This window comes from Gorilla gorilla, chromosome 3 (genome assembly GCF_029281585.2).
Source record: "Gorilla gorilla gorilla isolate KB3781 chromosome 3, NHGRI_mGorGor1-v2.1_pri, whole genome shotgun sequence".
Lineage (NCBI taxonomy): Eukaryota > Metazoa > Chordata > Mammalia > Primates > Hominidae > Gorilla > Gorilla gorilla.
Window position 1 is genome coordinate 105,781,441 of NC_073227.2, and position 17,962 is coordinate 105,799,402.

Genomic DNA, 17,962 nt, shown 5'->3' on the forward strand with positions numbered 1-17,962 from the left:
GGTGTTTCTAAAACTGAACATTTGCTCTTCTTCCATATCCCTCTCTCACTGGAGATCCCTAGTGAGGACACCCCCATTCTGTGTCTTAAGGATATCTGGTGATGATTTCTAAAAGACAGTTTTTTTTATTAGTAGTAGCAGTAGTAATTGTTCGAGATGGGGGTGTCACTCCGTCACCTAGGCTGGAGTGCGCTGGCACAATTTTGGCTCACTGCAGCCTTGACCTCCTGGGCTCAAGGGATTTTCCCGCTTCAGCCTCCTGAGGAGCTGGGACTACAGACATGCGCCGCCACGCCCAACTTTTTTTTTTTTTTTTTAATTTTTTTTTTTGTAGAGACAGGAGTCTCATTATGTTGCCAATTTTGGTCTGAAACCCCTGGGCTCAAGCGATCCTCCTGCCTCGGCCTTCCAAAGTGCTAGGATTACATGACTGATCCACTGTAAGTGGCCTTCTAAAACAGAGATCTTTACAAAGCTTTTTGAAATAATTTGACTCAGCATGCCAGGTAACCAGAACTGTAAGATCACAATTTGAAACAGACATTGTGGTGATGGTGGGAAGAGACGGCCTGCAACAAAACAATGTTTACTAGTTTGTCCTTTTGTCCCATATTGTGTAAGTCCGAGAGTTCTTACACCATGGCAAGAAAGTAATTATACTTTGAATTTCTCTAAGGCTCTAGTTAGAGAGCATCCATCTAAAGGTGCATTTCCAGGAATACTGGTTTAATGGCCCAGGTAATTCTGATTGGAGAAATAAAATTTTAGCGAGACAGAGTTGGTAGAAGCAAGTAAAACCGGTGTATGGGGTTTGGCCAATGAAATGCAGAGCTCCTTGAGGGCAGGAGACATGTATTCACCAACCTTCTCGCGCCCACAGCCCCAGATCTGTGACCAACAAGTATCTATGATGCACTTGAAAGGAACGAGCGATGCCAGATGCGGAGGAACCAGGCAGGGCGCATTCTGTCAGTGGCGCCAGGCGGTGTAGCTCCAGCTCTCAGATAACCCAGGCGTTGGGAGGGCGGGGCTCCTGCCGGCCTCCCCTGTAGTGCGGCTCGAGTCCTGTGAAGCTACCAGTTGCCAAATGAAATCTGAAACCTCGGGCTGTGTCTGAGGGTTGGCCCCACTCAGTTGTTCCAGCCTCTTGTACTGTATATTTACACATTCACACACAATCACCCTTTCTAACTTCTGGGACTCTTTGCGCAACTGCTAGGATTTCTCAAGTGCATGTGGCAACACAGCCCAGCTCCGGGTGGAAACCAGCAGGGCTCTGGAGGGGCTCGGAGACCGGGGGAGCTGTCAAGGCTGCGGCGGGGACCAGAGAGGAGCCTGGCGCGGGTGGCTGGGTGGCTGGGGGAATCCCCCCAACTTCCCACCGCAGGCGCAGCTCTCTCGGCTGCCTATTTCCTCCGAAACCCGCGCTGCGGAGCAGCCCAGTGCATAGGGTTCAACACTTCCCCTTGTTGTGGAAAGTAAAGGAGCCTCACTACCACCTTTTTTCCTTTGCGTTTTCTTACTGCTGGTCCTGGGAGCCTTTTCCTTCGGAGCAGCAGCCCTGTCCGGCATCTGTCTTGAGCTCCCAGCAGGGTAGGTGATGCGGTCGCGAGGGAGTTCGCGGAGCCACCGCGGGAAAGACGGACGCGGCTGCCTGCGCCAGGGGAGGGGGCTGCTGCGGGCGGGGAGGGGGCTCTGGGGGCGGGGAGGTGGCTGCTGGGGGCGGGGAGGGATCGCAGGAATCCCGTGCTGATGTAGCGTGTGTGTGTTTGTGTGTGTGTGTGTGTGTGTGTGTGCGCGCGCGCACGCATGTTTGTGCCGGGAGACAGCAAGCTGGTAGTATATCTTTCTGGCTTTAAAAATAGATGGAATTAATAAAAACCCTTTGGTTTCCTCTCTTGGTATCCATCCTCCCCTTCCCCCTGTTTGTTTCCTCTAGTATCGTATAGGAGTTCCCTATATAACAGGCGCACAAAGATAGGTTTTAATAATAAGCATATATATTTGCAAAAATATATATTTTATATGTATAAAATATGTTTTAAAAATATTTATAAATATATTACATATTAGAAATATATATTATAAAATATATACATATATTTGTAAACACAAAGCGTTAGGGAATCTTTGGTGAATTTGAAGCCACTCAAAAGATTTTGTCCAAATGTTTTTAAAAGTAACATTTAATGATAAACATGTAATATGGTCTTTTATTTTTAGAAAATACTTAAGACTGCATTTATTTTATACGTACCCAAACAGAAGGGAGATAATGTTACTCTGAATTCCTTAGATAGGTTTTCAACATCAACCAGTAATAGGGAGCCCAGACTTCTTTGTAGACTATATCTCGTTTAATTCATTTGAATTAAACAAGCAATTTCTCCAAGTAATTTCTGTTTCCAGCACATTTTATGTTACTCTTTTTTTAACCTTCCACGGCATCATTGTTTCATCTCTTTCTAAAAAGGAAATAAATAAATCGTGCTGAGTATTTGGAATATAAAAGTTGTTAAGGCTTTGCTTATACATAAATACATAAATAAAACAATATGTGTTGCTATGTCTACTAAGTAAGATAAATTCACTGGAATCCAGGGATATTTGCAGTAGAGTTTAAGAGCTTTACTCAGTTACTGAGTAGAAGATGTACAGACGGATTAAATACAAACAATCTGTCCCCAGTTCCAATTAGAACTCAAAACCAATCCTTCAGGGCAAAAATGGATGATGCTATTGAACTGGGCATTGTAAAATAAAACACACAGAATGTATGTATTAGAAAAAGCCAGAAAACAGCCATAAAGTCACATCAGACTTGTGAAGATCTCACTCCCCCTTTTAAATTTCTTAATACTTCCTCTTTTCTGGGCATATTTCAACTTGTAAGAGAGCTCAGTAATAAAACTTACCCTTTTATCTTCCCTGACTGTCTGGCCTTCAGGTAGCAAGTCCAGAAATCTGTTCTCTCTAGAGCCATTACTGAGTGGTCAGAGACTTCACCTTTGACATCTTGGAGGACGGAAATATTGACAAAACTCTGAAATAAATAACATTCTACCATTCACAGGCAGTATATTCTTGGTGGAAGACCTTTAAGTGGGGATAAGAGATAAACTGAGTTTTTCAGATCTGGAATTTAGGTTGAGGTATTTGGAAGGAATATAAAAGAGTTATGGTACTAGGAAAAATAATCGGTAATTCTTTCTGCATGTGGAGGGGCTGTTGAAACTCAGACTGTCCTTGGCTTTCAACTATATTACTTGGTTTTATTACTTCATCTCAGGGGTTTGGATTTGAGATGAGGTGGTTTCTCTGTAATATTCTTCTGTGCCTTACATACCCTGAATCTGAACTATTTTGAAAATATAAGCCTGATAAGAAGTGGGAAAGAATTAAGTTATCTAGAAAAAAATCCACTGCAGAACAAATGGCAATGCACTCTTCCAGACTAGAACATAGATTTAAGTGTAAAAGTGTTTTTGGGTGAAATCCCCAGGGAAATCCTTTCAGCTTTTGCTGGGGATAGTAATGGCCAAAGCTCTGAGAGCTTTCATGGATCATGGTTTTATTTACTGTGTGATCTTGGACTCTGCAGGGTGAAGGGTAAGGAGGGGCAGGAAGGGTGAGGAATGTGCAACAGGTGGTGATGAGTAGTCCGAGTATGATTACTTTGCTGTCTTAGCCAAAGCCCTGTTGGTGTTTACCAACAGTTCCCTTAATATTTTCACTGTGACCTACTGGCCCATTGACGAGTGTTTTCTTTCCGGCTTGATTAAAGTCTGGGTTGGTTTCTCAGGGCTGAAAGCAGGCGGTGCTACTGTACAGTTCAGGCCATGCGTTTGTTTCCTGTTCTTAGTGTGTGTGGTGCTGTAGCACCGTCTTAGTCGCTTGTAGTTATTTTCCTGTGAATTTTCTGACCAGCAGTGAAGGGCTCTTTTCCCATGAATTGAGCTATGTCATGCTGATTCCTTCTTTCTGCCATGTTTCAGTTTCTGGTACAAGTGGGTGCTTTGGAAAAACAAGATGGGGAAGGTAGGTAGAGTCTCAGTCTGGAGCCCAGTAACAAGGGACAGCCACCCAATTGGTTACATGTGGGTGTGGAGGAGGTTGGTGATAACAAGAGCCTGAGACATCCATTCTTCACTGATCACATTTTATAGAGGAAAAAGCAGAAGATATTTAAAATGGAACGATGCCTATTTGCTCTTAAAGCCATGGCTAAAGGACTAAGATCTCTCCCAGATACAGAAAGATATTTAAAAATACAGTTGTTAAATGGTCAGCTTAGCCATGAAGTTAATGTTCTTCATGTGAAGAGTGGAAGCCTCACATCGAGTCCCGCAATGGTAACCCATCTGTCTTTGCTATACAAACTCAAACTTTACAAGGTTCTGATGGCTTCAGCAGCTAAGTACAAGCACATTTGGAAGTGGAGGGATTATTGTGATGAAGAATCAAAGAATATTCAGTTTTCAGTGGTTATTGTGTACATGTGTGCAAAAAAGCAGCATCTACACTCCACTGTGGCATTGCTACAGTTAATGTTTACAAAGTCATATCTAACTGTGTAAGTCTCTTTATCTAAAACCTTTGTTGGATTCCAATGACTTACAATATTTAAACTTTTTAGTATAGTTTCTAAAAGCTCTTCCAAGCCGTTTCTTTTTAGCTCCCCCTTTGTGTACAAGGGCTCCTCACTGTTCAGGCTTCTGATCTCTGTTTCATGGATTCATTCTCCTGGAATGCCCTCTGTCTGAAAGTCCCTCTTGATTCTTGGTGGCTCACTTCCAGTGGAACTTCCTTCGGGAAAACTTACCCAATTCCATGAAGAATTAATCATTTCATCTTGTCTGCTTCTATAGCATTTTGAACATACTTTGAATAATTGTTGCAATAATTTTTATGTATTTCCCCTGTCCTCTCTCACAACTACTGTGAGTTCCTCACTGGGTAGATTGGTGGTGGGGGAGCCACCTGAATTCAAGCCCCCAGCCCAGTGTTTGAAACACAGTAGACATCTGTTAATGTTTCCCCAATAAGTGGGCAAGTGAAGTCATAAATAAATGAAATACTGGTGCACTCCAACTTATGAAGATAGTTATATCTCAGAAGTCCATTTAAAAAATGTCTATTTGGTCTTAGAGTTCATTTTCCAAATATGACAATGCTACAAAACATAATTCACTTTCCATACCAGCCCACACATGCCTATTTAATCTCTATAATAGATGAAATATTGTGCTTTCGCATATCTAAAGCAAAAGCAAAACAAACAAAAACTACTGTGAAATCATCTTTTTCTTTTGGACATCACAAAATACACTTGAGTTTAAAGAAAATAGAAACAATTATAATAGATATACATTTTCCACAACTGTGTTTTATATTGTACTATAAAATCTGTAATCTGTGAAATCCAAGTGGGAGGTCCTGGATTTGGCTGTGAAGACTAATAATGAAGTTAAATTTGGAGATCCTGCTTATTGAATGGGCAATAGTCTTAATTAATCAAACAAAATAGAAACACTAATTTTGGCTATTTAATAATTATCTGGAGTGCTGGTGCTTGAGGGAAATTAATTAAAGGAGAATGTGGAGCTGGATGGAGAAGAGGAAATTTAGAGGGACAGTTTCTTTCATGTTATAGTTTCTTTATTGTATTGATTTTCCTTTCATCTCATTTGAGCACTGAGGCAAATCCAAAGTTTCTTCCTGAAAAAAATTCTTTGTCTGCAGTTATTTTTGCTAATATGTAGAAAGGGGCTTACACACTGTTTAGACTAAAATACATATGGGCTTATTTTATTTTCAGAGCAATGTTACCTTTGTCATGTGCATACCTGCCAGTTAGCACGTGGGTAATACGTATTTTGATCAAGAATTCATACGTGTGGTTCAGGGTATAGCCAGGGATTGAAAGCTCAAGTTCCTCCTTATTCAGCATCTCTGAAAAGCCTGGAACTACTATCACTGATATTTAAGAATAATAGTCCAATCGCTAATTGCTCTAAGTTTTCTAAACTCTCTATCTATATCAAATTACATAACTAGAAATGTACTTACTATAATCACATTACAATACTTTTTTGTTAAAATGTCAAAATGTCTTTATTACACTATGCTTTAATATGATACCCCCCCTTTTTAACTACTGAGAGTCAATATAGAAGAGATGAGCTGAAAAGGAAAGAAATATCTTGCCACCTTATGTTATGTGTTTCAAATTCTTTATATAAGGATTTCCATGATAAATTCCTTTTTGCCTAGACGGCCAGGAATTTTTAAAAGTATATCTCTTCTGATTAACTAGTGGGTTTTTTTGGTTAGAAAAAAGACAGGCTAAAAATTCACCATGCTTCTCAGTTTGACTTGTCACCCAAAAAACTCTGAACTAAATTTGATGCTCAATTGTACGCTAGTCAAGCTTTTTGTATGACATGGTTCACATCATCTTATTGTCACTTTTAATACCCTTATGATACCCATAAGTGTACTAAGCTAATTAAGCTAAGTTAAATCCATGATGAAAATAGATTGAATAGTTACATCACTTTTTTTTCTTGATACAGTTAGTTAAATATTTATAAATTTGCATGGTATGGCTTTAGTTTTTTGGAACCAATAATTGTTTTCTAGGTCATTTTTTGTAGTTCCTTGAAACATTCTCTGTAGTGCTTTTATAATCCCTGATAGATAAAATGACCTTTCTTCCAAATGTTACATTTTTTAAAAAATGTAGAAAAAAATCACGTTTTAGTAACTTTGAAAGTAGATACTAAGGCCAAACGTGAGTTCTTTTCAATATGTGTATCACAGATGTATAGAAGAATTCTCTTAGGGATGTCGCTGAGAAATGTAAGAAAAAACCTTTTGTTTTTTCTTACAAATTGAATCTATCAAAAAATTGAGGCTGATGGAGCTGTAATTAGGGCTGTTTTCAAACCATCAAATTGAGCCTTCAGAAAATAAAGTAATTTTTCAAATTCTCCAAAAAGGGAGAATATAACTTTCATTTTGTCTTGAGTTTTTTTCTCTCTCCTTGAATCTAAGACTCTCATAATAATAATCATCCTAAAGAATTAAGTACTTCTTCTACGTACCAAGTACTCCATGAGATATTTTTACATACATTACTTCTGATTTTAGTAGTAATTAGAATTAATAATTCTAGATGTAATCTATGTTATATTTAATCCAGATATTTTTATGACTATTGTATGGGGATGTTTAGGCTCAGAGAGGTAAATAAAGTTACCCAAGGTAATGTAGACTTGAACATCAAAACCACATCTGCATAAGTCCAAATACCCTGACATATTTACTATGTCCCTTTCCTCTCAGTGCTTTTCAATTATGAATTTTCGAATAATAAATTGTGTATTTCATGGGTTTGGCATGTAGGATAGATCCTGATCTCAATATGATTTTCATGAACTGGTCTTGGAGCTCTCTTGCAGGTCTTCTAGATGACAGCATCCTAGTGCTGATGAGTTGGGACCTGTGGGACGGGTTACCACTACCAAGGTTGGCTAGTGAGAAAAGAGGCTCCATCTACCATAGGCCAGTAACTGAATCAATCTATAGTGATTAGGCTAACCAGACTATTTTCTGGTGAGAAGTGAACAGGAAAGGTGTGGTCCACAGAGATCCAGTAATCTATATCCATTACTTCATTCCATGACATGGGGACATACGTCCTGGGAGCACTGTGAGCAACAGGTGGAGGCAAGGAGGAGGCAAGTGGTCCCCAGTTTAAGAATAGAGCCCCAGCTTGGGAAAGCTGAAATAAAACAAAAAAGGATGATTTCTTTGGGGAGATAGCAACTGAGAAAAGAAGAAAAGTTGGGTTAGTAGTGTTAGTACTCACTGGGCACACAGAAGTAAAATGAGCTACAGGGAATGGGATTTCAAAGCCAGTCTTTCTCAGAGAAGGGGAATTATTAGAGGAATTATGGGAGTGCATCTCACTCCTGTTTGAGGAGATACCTAGAGAAGAGAATTCTACAGCTACCTTGAAGAGTCACCTTTGATTGTTTCATTTTGTTGGAACTATCTGGTTTAAAATTTTCTTATATGGAGAAGCTTCCAGCAAGAAAAGATGATCCGGGGGAGTTAATAGAGCCTGATGTTATCTTTTTGCAACCTAACTGTGTAAACCCAGGATTAGCCACACAAATACTACCTTCAGTGTCATTTTGGTTTTCACATCCCATTATGGTTTGTCATTGTGAAATGGTCAAGTGAAATGTTGATGATTTTATATAACATCATATATGTGTTATACAGCAGATCTCTGCTTTCTCACATTTCTAAATAATTTGTTGATTGGGGACTTCATTTATTGGTGACAACTTATGCTTTCATCGTGGGATAACTTTTCAGTACCTATAAGGTTAGGTAAAGTTGGTGGGTTCCAAGGAGGAGCTGGGGTCTTTGTGCCTGGAGACAGGTAGAAGCCATGGGAACTGCCTCATGAGGAGCTCTGAGAACCCCTGCACAACAGGTCAAGCTGCCGAGGGAGGATGAAAGGGGGAGGGGCAGAAGCAAGGTCACGGGATAACAAGTGCCAGAAGCCAAGAAATCAGGAGAAAATGCAAATCCAGAGACAGTACCGGGAACTAAAAGCCAAGGGAAAGGGAAAGGAGACAATGTTTGATGTGACAATTAAGAATGCCATTTCTGTGTAAGAATAGATAACAATGATTGAAGCCTTACTATGTGCTAGTTTGGCCCTGTGCTTGTCATAGGTTATCTCATTTAATCCTCACAGTTCCTACATGAGCCCTCTCTCTCTCTTATAGATGGAAAAACCAAAACCTAGAGAGGCTTAGTAGCTTGCCAAAAATCACACAGCCACTATGTGGTAGATCTGGGATTCAAATTAAAGTATCTCACTCCAAGAGAGCAACCTTTAACTGTTATGCTCTGGAATTACACCTAAATTCTAACCTGGCTCTGATATGCTTAAGCCCTGCAACCTTGGGGAGGTTGCATTCACCGATTTTAACTACAGTTTTCCTCTCCTTATATATGGGCATTTAATGACACCTACTTCATAGTGTTAATGTGAGTTCTTAATTTATGAAGTGAGCAATGCATGAAAAGACTGGAGGGGTGTCTGGCACCTGATAAATATCAATACAAGTTGATAGTTATTATTAAATTCAGTGACAAACAGGGGGAATCCTGAGCAGTATTTTTCAAATTGTAGGTCTTAATCTAACAGTGGTCGTAAAATCAAATTACTGGCTTATGACCAACATTTCTTTTTGAATGAAAAAGAATAGAATAAGATAGAATAGATGGAAAAAAAAACTCAGTGTTCATTATATTTAGTAAAAATAGGCCAGGCGCTGTGGCTCACGCCTATAATCCCAGCACTTTGGGAGGCTGAGGTGGGTGGATCACCTGAGGTCAACATGGCGAAACTCCGTCTCTACTGTAAGTACAAAAATTAGCTGGGCGTGGTGGTGCATGCCTGTAATCCCAGCTACTCAGGAGTCTGAGGCAGGAGAATTGCTTGAACCCTGGAGGCGGAGGTTGCAGTGAGCCGAGATGGCGCCACTGCACTGCAGCCTGGGCAACAAGAGCGAAACTCCATCTCAAAAATAAATAAATAAATAAATAAACAAAAATAAAAAATATAAATAAATAAAAATTGTTTCATATGTTTTAATTCGTGTGTGTGTATGTGCATTTCATACACTGGGTAGAAATGAAAAATGTGCTTCTGATTATAACTGTCAAAAAATAAATATTTTTGAAAACCTTTAAGGGTGCAATTCTCAAGTGTGGTACCAGGACCAGCAGCATCAGTTCCACCTGAGAAATGCAAATTACTGAGACCCACCCAGGACCAGCCACTGCCTTTAACAAGGCCTCCAGGTGATTCTGATGTACACTAAAGCTTGAGGACCACTTATTATTCAAAGGTGGCATTTGGAAATCATGAAAAAGCTAGATACTAAAGATATATCTAAATACTTAAGAGTGATTAAAAGTACACATTGATATTGTATTGATTGAAGATTTTAACTGGCCACAGGATGCTGTCCAGTGTTTGTATGACTTCAATTTCGTGTAGGTTTTTTCCCTATTTTCCTATGCCATCTACTCATAGTGCAGCTGGGTAAGTCCCACAGAAGTCCATTAGTTTATATGTAAAAGGATGCTGACTAGCTAGATCCTGTACCTTCTTCTAGAACCATACATTGTTTGTATGTTGCCCCGAGCCCGGGACTCTAAAGTATATTCAATTTGAAATATTTTAATGATAATAGTTCAGATGCCTAAATGACTGTAAAATTAGAAATTATTAAAAATTCATAAAAACAACACTGGGTATTTTATTAATTGACATATTTATTTTGAAAACCACAGGCAGATGGGAAATTGGAAATGGAGTTAATGCAATAATAATATTGATGATAAAAATTTGATAAAAATGGAAATATAAATTTGTACACCGAGAATTGTTTTCTCCTCAAAGAAAACAGTGAGTGTATTTAAGATATTTGTTGATTGTACATCATTACTTACAAGGGCAAGCAGATATTTTATTCACCCCCCCCTTTGTGCATTGTGTGTAATGTTATTTACTGTTTTTGTTTATGTTTTTCTTTGAGACATGGTCTCACTTGCTGCCTAGGCTGGAGTGCAGTGGTGCCATCTCGGCTCATTGCAACTTCCACCTCCTGGGTTCAAGCGATTCTCCTGCCTTAGCCTCCCAAGTAGCTGGGACTATAGGTGTGCACCACCATGCCAGGCTATTTTTGTCTTTTTAGTAGAGATGGGGTTTCACCGTGTTGGCCAGGTTGGTCTCAAACTCCTGACCTCAAGTCATCTGCCTGCCTCAGCCTCCCAAAGTACTAGGATTACAGACATGAGCCACTGGCCATCATTTACTGTTGTATTTGGTTTATGGTTGGTAGGCTGTATTTGCTTTAAGACTTAAAAGCATCCTATTTGAAAACACTGCATCCAGATTTGCTAGAAAAGACTTGAAGGTGTTCTTTTTTGTTTTTTTCCTTAAAAAAATATTGACCTGGGGCCAGGCGCGCTGGCTCACGCCTGTAAGCCCAGCACTTTGTGAGGCCAAGGCTGGTGGATCACGAGGTCAGGGGATCGAGACCATCCTGGCTAACACGGTGAAACCCCGTCTCTACTAAAAAAATACAAAAAATTAGCTGGGCTTGGTGGTGGGCGCCTGTAGTCCCAGATACTCGGGAGGCTAAGGCAGGAGAACGGTGTGAACCTGGGAGGTGGAGCTTGCAGTGAGCCGAGATCGCACCACTGCACTTCAGCCTGGGTGACAGAGCAAGACTCCATCTCAAAAAAAAAAAAAAAAAAAAATATATATATATATATATATAGCCTTGGATTTTTAAAATGTAGGCTTTCAGTAGGTATATATATTAACTGTATGTTTCGAAAGGTCCTCCTTTATTTTTTGTTTAAATAAATGCTATGGTTGGAGAAAAGTGAAAAGGACATTGAGAAAAGATTTGGGAAGATGTGGACTCTAATCCTACCTCTGGTATTAATTAGTGCCTGAGAACTCAGGCAAATCACTTAGTTTTTCTAGACTTCAGTCTCCTTACCTGTAAAATAAGAGGGCTAGAGTAAATTCTTTTTAAGGTTGTTCCAACATAGAAAAGCCTGTGCTGCCAAATGGCAGTGTGCTCCTTTTGAACAGTTTTTTTTTGGTTTTTTTTTTTTTTTTTTTTTTTTGAGACAGTCTCAGTTTGTCACCCAGGCTGGAGTGCAGTGGTGATCTTGGCTCACTGCAACCTCTGCCTCCCAGGTTGAAATGATTCTCTTGCCTCAGCCTCCCGAGTAGCTGGGATTACAGGCATGCGCCACCATGCCTGACTACTTTTTATTTTTGTATTTTCAGTAGAGACGGGGTTTCACCATGTTGGCCGGGCTGGTCTCGAACTCCTCACCTCAAGTGCTCCACTCACCTCGGCCTCCCAAAGTGCTGGGATTACAGGCTACCGTGCCCAGTCATTTAGAATAATTTTGATAAGACTGTGGCTATGTGTATGCATTTGGCAGAACTCTGAAAAATGGGTATTTGATTTATTTGATTTTATAGAGGAGTGAGGATCTGGAAGGGATATCTATAACATGATAAAGTTTAGTGTGACCATTCCTTGACAGATTTCATGTACCATTGGGCTAGTTTTCATCAGCTGTGGTTTTGGGGGGATATGTGATACCCTAACAAGGAGGAATTTGAAAATGTATGAGGGTGTTTTTTTTTTTTATCTTGACAATGACTGGATGAAGCTACTGGCATTTAATACAAGGGTCAAGATACCAAATGTCCTGCAATATGTGTATGATGGTCCGTGACTACAATGAATTTTTCTTCCTCAAATATAAAAGATCTCCCCATTGAGAAACTGGCTAATTAAGTTAAAAGATTGGGTTTTAACTTCATATTTTGTGAAATCATCTGGGAAATTGGAAATAAAGTCATACTTTCTGCCGTTTCAGTAAAACAAATTCTTAGATGACAACTGGTGTTTATGATGCATGAGAGAGAACAGCCTCCAGCTCTCTGCACTATGTATTGACGATGCAGTAAGAAAAGCAGTGAAAATATTGGCTCTGTTAGTACAGTGAGCAAATATAGCTTAAGGACATACTAGTAATAGTTCCTTTAAATTACTAGTTTCTTGATGACAGCCATATTTTTAATGAAATGGCTTGCGGAAGTTTCCATTCAATGTAACTAAACATTGCTTGAGTTCAAATAAATGCTATGATGAAAGCATTGCATGCATAGATTTCATTCCCTGTGATAAGAAATGCTACTAGGTTAACGGTGCTATACAATATACTGAGTAGTTCCTATCGCTCCTCCTGAACTTGTGCTGGCCTCCTCCTGAATCTGTATTGGCTTTGTAAATTCTGGGTCAGGCTAAGGATAGAGCTCCTTCAGCAGGAGTGACTCATCCAGGGCCTTTTCAAGAACCTTTGTAATGTTTTCAAATTTAAGGTGAACTTTGCTTTGGAAACACTTAAATTACAGGATCATTTTCTTAAAATTCATTTCTCTCTTTCATCTTACTTCTTGCATTTGTCAAGTCCTTGGTTTGCTTGGTTGCTTGTGTGTATATATATATAAATATATATTTATTTTATATATATAATAAATATATATTTATTACATATAAAATATATATTTATTATAAATTTATATAAATTTATAATATATAATAAATATATAACTATATATATTATATATTATATAAATATATAATAAATATATAACTATATATATTATATATTATATAAATATATAATAAATATATAACTATATATATTATATATTATATAAATATATAATAAATATATAACTATATATATTATATATTATATAAATATATAATAAATATATAACTATATATGTTATATATTATATAAATATATAATAAATATATAACTATATATGTTATATATTATATAAAATATAATAAATATATAACTATATATGTTATATATTATATAAAATATAATAAATATATAACTATATATGTTATATATTATATAAAATATAATAAATATATAACTATATATATTATATATTATATATTATATAATAAATATATAACTATATATAATATATATTATATATTATATAATAAATATATAACTATATATAATATATTATATAATATATAATATATATAACTATATATAATATATTATATAATATATAATAAATATATAAATATATATAATATAAATATATAATAAATATATAAATATATATATTATATATTATATTAAATATATAATAAATATATAAATATATTATATATTATTAAATATATATTATATCATATATATTATATAATATATTATATATTATATAATATATTATATAATATATTATATATTATATAATATATATGATATAATATATTATATATTATATAATATATATTATATAATATATATTATATATTATATACATATATATTATCTATAATATAATATATATTATCTATTATCTAAATATATATTATCTATTATCTAAATATATATTATCTATTATCTAAATATATATTATCTATTATCTAAATATATATTATCTATTATCTAAATATATATTATCTATTATCTAAATATATATTATCTATTATCTAAATATATATTATATATTATCTAAATATATATTATATATTATCTAAATATATATTATATATTATCTAAATATATATTATATATTATCTAAATATATATTATATATTATCTAATATATATTATATATTATCTAATATATATTAGATATTATCTAATATATATTAGATATTATCTAAGATATTAGATATTATCTAATAAATATTATATTATCTAATATATATATTATATATTATCTAATATATATATTATATAATATATATATTATATATTATCTAATATATATATTATCTAATATATATATTATATATTATCTAATATATATATTATCTAATATATATATTATATATTATCTAATATATATATTATATATTATCTAATATATATATTATATATTATCTAATATATATATTATATATTATCTAATATATATATTATATATTATCTAATATATATATTATATATTATCTAATATATATATTATATATTATCTTATATATATTATATATTATCTTATATATATAATATATATTATCTAATATATATATTATATATTATCTAAATATATATATTATATATTATCTAAATATATATATTATATATTATCTAAATATATATATTATATATTATCTAAATATATATATTATATATTATCTAAATATATATATTATATATTATCTAAATATATATATTAGATATTATCTAAGATATTAGATATTATCTAATAAATATTATATTATCTAATATATATATTAGATATTATCTAATATATATATTATATATTATATATTATCTAATATATATATTATATATTATCTAATATATATATTATATATTATCTAATATATATATTATATATTATCTAATATATATATTATATATTATCTAATATATATATTATATATTATCTAATATATATATTATATATTATCTTAATATATATATTATATATTATCTAAATATATATATTATATATTATCTAAATATATATAATATATTATCTAAATATATATATTATCTAAATATATATATTATCTAAATATATATTATATATTATCTAAATATATATTATATATTATATAAATATATATTATATATTATATAATATATATTATATATTATATAAATATATATATTATATATTATATATATATATTTATTTATTTATTTTGAGACAGAATCTTGTTCTGTCGCCCGGGCTGGAGTGCAGTGGCGTGATCTCGGCTCACTGCAAGCTCTGCCTCCTGGGTTCACGCCATTCTGCTGCCTCAGCCTCCCAAGTAGCTGGGGACTACAGGCGCCTGCCACCACGCGTGGCTAATTTTTTGTTGTGTATATTTTTTAAACTATTGCTTCTGTTCAGCTGTGAGACACTGTGGGTATGAAAAGTGTTGTATGGATAAAATTGTTGCCTAGCAAGCCGAAGCCACCTTGATACTTTCCACGAAAGAAATTCCTGCTCCCTCCGACTTTTTTTGGTAAACCTGGGTCTTAACACCTCCTCTGGAGAGGGGGAAAAGGGAGGTGTAATTTAAATGTATAACTTCACCTTTCCTACAAATTTGGTGAAAGTTTAGATTAGAGGAGAAGAATAAAATTACAGAAATATAAATAAAAAGTCTTTTGGATAATCTTTCATGTTCATTATCTAGTTAGGCCTCCACAGCAGTCCAATAACAAATTAAAATTTATTCTAAATGAAATACAGCATTGTAGGTCCTCTTAGAATAAATTCATAGGACTTCAGAATAAAAGCCTACTTAGAAAACAGCTATTACCATCTCTCCTCCAATCTTTCCATTGGAAAATGAATCCAAAGTGATTGAGGTGATTTGCCCCAGGACACGTGGTGAGGAACAAGCATACCAGCCTCTTGAATTTTGGCAGCTGGCCTATTTCTCAGGAGCCTTTCTCACCTGGGGTTCCTTGAGAAAATTGAACTTAAATGCTCTCCTAAGACATCTGATGCATATAATGAATTGCCTCTTCTGCTTTGCAACTAGAAGGGTACTAGTTAAGTACCATCTTTGGCAAAAATGGAGAAAAGAGTCACTAGTATGATTTTCTGTGTTCCATTGTTTAGATGAGAAACGTTTTGGCTCAAAAAGAGAAAGAGAATATGTAATTAACATCTTTGAAAGCATTTTTATGGAGCTTAGATTAACCCTAAAGGCAGCTGAAAATTGTACCATATTGATTTCAAGGTGTAACTTGTAACTTGTTTTTGGTTACATTTTTAAGCTAATTCCTTCTACATTCCTTGTAATAATATTAATTATGTTTGAACCCATTTAATGTAAATTGAATATTCTCCACACTGTAGATTTTCAATTAATTCAGCCTTCAAACCACATCAGAATTGTACATTATTTTATGATCTTCATGTGCCTGAAAAACAACAAATAAGTCTGATGGCATTTAACACTTAAGAGATTTCATGCAGAAAGTAAAAATAAAAATGAAAAATAACGGGTTAATCTCTTTAAGCACTGCCTTGACCAGTCAAATAATCACTGAAGGTGAGTGAGAGAATGGATGAGGAGAGAAAAAGAGGATTCAGCTCATGATAACTGTTGTGCAAATCTGAGAAACAGGGAGAGTTGTTTCTGTGCAGGGCTTTTATTATCTCTCTGTTTGCAGTCCCATCCTTGACTGTTTAATTTGTGGAACATTCCAGGGAGTATCCTTAGCTTCCCTGACATGAGCCTGAGACTGGGGCTTGATGACTCAGAGGGACTCCTTTCTTAAACAGGAGAGGTCAAATAGAGCCAGTTGGCCCTGCAGCTCATGGCTCAGCTGGGTGAGACAGACTCTTCATCTGGAGCAAGGTGAGCCCTTTGTGCAGCTGAGCTGTGGGGTGCCAGAGAATGCTGCTCCACAAACCTTTGCAGGAAGCTTTGAAAAATATAGGATGTGGTCTCAGAAACACTGGGTTATTTCTGTAGCTCAAAAGAAAGAATACTAAATACTTAGATTTCCTTCCGACATTTGCTCATGGCTCAATGGTGTCCCTTCTGGGACTGTGCTTCTGATATATATTTCCAAGCAAGAATAGGACAGCAGTGGCTTGTGAGGGTTAGAACTTACTTGTTTAGCAAATAACACTCGGACCAAATAAGGAGCAATAATAATACTGGCATGTTTTTACTGCTGTTTTCTGTTAGTTTGATGTAGTGAAGATTTTCTTAATCTCTTAGAAATAGCCATTAAGTAAAATAAAATTATATTGAACTATTTGATGGAAATGCTAAGCAATTAGTGTATGACATCATTTATGAGCTGTATTATTAATGTGAAATGCTGGAATAATTCAGCAAGAGTAAATGACATGCAAAGGTCATAGTACCATGGGCCTGGAGGGGGCAGAAATGGGAGGGAGAGGGAGAATAAATATATATGTCATGTTAAGGTAGAATGTGATAAAATTACTGGTGATATTTTGTATTAGCCTGAGATATGCTGAATTACAGTTGGTGATGCTTTTTGTCAAGGTAGTTAGGGAACAGGTCTAGTGATTGCTTACAAGATTAGAGATTGATTCCTGATACCAATGTTGACCCATAAATTGCAGCTAGAACAATTAAGACTGTGTTTACAGGCTTGGAGGCAGTCAGCAGGGGCCTCTGGTTCGTAGGAACCAGGTTATATTTTGCCTTAAATCTGAGCTTTGCTTTGAAATAAAGATATTAGATGCTTTTTCTTGAGTTGATAGTTCTTTTGCTTTGCAATTTCCTGGTATTCCACTGTTAAATTACAATTCTCTTTAGAATTCATTCACACATGAACCAGTTTACCCTTTCTG

At 35.2% G+C, this 17,962-nt stretch overlaps 1 protein-coding gene across 1 annotated transcript in view; it reads left to right on the top strand.

The window, feature by feature from the left end:
- Positions 1 to 1,142: 1,142 nt before the first annotated feature.
- The window catches only part of ARHGAP24 (Rho GTPase activating protein 24), a 537,203-nt gene continuing 520,383 nt past the window's right edge, over positions 1,143 to 17,962 (top strand). The window contains exon 1 of the mRNA XM_019025813.4: positions 1,143 to 1,593. The gene's annotated coding sequence lies outside the window, so the exon portion shown is untranslated. The remainder of the gene's footprint in view (positions 1,594 to 17,962) is intronic.